This window comes from Echinops telfairi, unplaced genomic scaffold (assembly GCF_000313985.2).
Source record: "Echinops telfairi isolate 266 unplaced genomic scaffold, ASM31398v2 ScPeMD7_7468;HRSCAF=8506_0, whole genome shotgun sequence".
Classification (NCBI taxonomy): domain Eukaryota; kingdom Metazoa; phylum Chordata; class Mammalia; order Afrosoricida; family Tenrecidae; genus Echinops; species Echinops telfairi.
In genome coordinates, this window is record NW_022111369.1 from 7,403,639 (window position 1) to 7,405,480 (window position 1,842).

At 47.9% G+C, this 1,842-nt stretch overlaps 1 protein-coding gene across 8 annotated transcripts in view; it reads left to right on the forward strand.

Moving 5' to 3' along the window:
* COL25A1 (collagen type XXV alpha 1 chain) overlaps positions 1 to 1,842 on the forward strand; it is a 580,731-nt gene that overhangs the window by 530,215 nt on the left and 48,674 nt on the right. The gene's annotated exons all lie outside the window — the stretch shown is intronic.

Consider the following 1,842-nt stretch of genomic DNA (forward strand, 5'->3'; position numbering starts at 1 on the left):
CCCAGTGGTTTCAGAATCCATCGTTTGTTTGTGCGTCTGAACGAGGTTTATTTGTGAAGTCTCACACAGACTTGCTTCTGCACTCTTCTCGTTCCAGATAGGTCTTCAGTGCAAATCTAGTGCATAATGCAGGTAATTTTTCAAGTGGGAAAGGAGCACATAGGAGAAATTACTGATAGCCTTGCTGGGGAAAGCTGTATTCAAACAGGAATCCTCCTTTCAGACAAATTCCACGCATAAAATTAGTGTAAGCTTGGGCATATCGAACTACTTCTCCACCCCATTCTGGCCTTTAGGAGATGTGACACAAAGAAATCTCTGGTCCTACACAGTCTGTACATCCTTCTGGTCAGCACGGCAGCCTGAATCCGGATTCTTGACTAGCTTAGTGAGCTGGAGCAGATGACCAGGAGGGAAACCCGTGGCGTCCCTTTTCCCCTGTGTAGAATCCTTGCTTTATCTTCCCTAGACTGCCTACTTGACTGGGTCTCCAGAACCAGGATTGTCCCCAGTGCTATATTTGGACCTCAGTAGTCCCAAACTTCAGAAGCTTCTAGGGTTTCTTCAGCCCAAAGACCTATACGAGTCCATAACACACCCATCTTTGAACACAAGAAGGCCAAAAAACAAACAAACAGGAGGCCTACTTAGCCAGAAAAGGCGGCATCACTGAGCCGTACACAGCTCTTGTTTTATGACCTATGTAGACAGTAAATATTTTTGAGTCTCTACTGTGTGCAATGGACTATAGGACTGGTTTCAACCAGCACCTGACAGTCTGGGGTGGGACACGGGCAAGGCCTTTGATCCAGTGAGCGTGGTATGGGCATGTATGGGGCATCCTTCGCAGTCTTGCTTGCCGAGGTGCTCTTCACCTAAACCTGGAAGGCAGGAAGATGAGTGACATCCTGCCCTTGATACTAGCCCCCAGCCCAGCCCTTCCCACCACCACCCCTTTCTGATCTTGTCATTGAGATCTTGAGAGAGGAAAAACGTTGTGCCAGTTTTGATGTCTTAAGAAGACAAGCTACATTTATACCCACGGACTTGGCCATTTCTACACTTCCAGCATGGTTTTGCATTGGTGAAAGACCACACTCCCAACGATGGCTCTGGGAGAAGCCTGGGATCAGTGGGGTAGCATGTAGCCATAGGCTCCTGTGAGGAGACTCAGCCTGAATGGAGCATAGAACCGGTTCTCACAAAAGTTCAACCGCAAGGGAAACCTATGCAGTTAGCATTTCTCCCCTCCTTTATCCAATGACTGTTTGATTTCCTAAAAACCAAATAACTCCTTCTGAACATGTGAGGGATGAAGGGTAAATGAATTAATCACTCATGAATTGGGTTTCCCCTTAAACTCTCATGGGCTGCATTTTCGAGGTAAAGCTCAGCGAAGCCATCATTACGAGACCCAGAGTGCTGACAAGTTTGCAGGGTCGGAATGAAGCGAGGGCTTAGCCAGGTGCATCCAACCTCGGCAGACTGGTTTGTGGTAAAATAAACTTCACTGCCGCCGCCAAGAGCAGGAAGTCTGAGAATAAGGAAAGGCTTTGCTCCGGCTCCCTCTTCTTTTCCTTCTAAATTTCATTTGTTTGAAACCACAAGCTCATGCCTCCTTTAAACATTGGGAAGCTTAGGTTTCATGCTATGGCCCATGGCTCTTAAAGTTTTTACCAGGGAAAGGAGCTCGGGCCATGCCAATTTTGTGGTTTTTATAGCATCACCGCACAAGCTTTTCTTGGAAAACGCAGCCTCGTGTCAGCTCCCTCCGTGTCAGGAACTCTGTCCGGAAGGCCGGCCACTCAAGGAGAAGAGCCGTGTACACAGGGTCTCCACCGT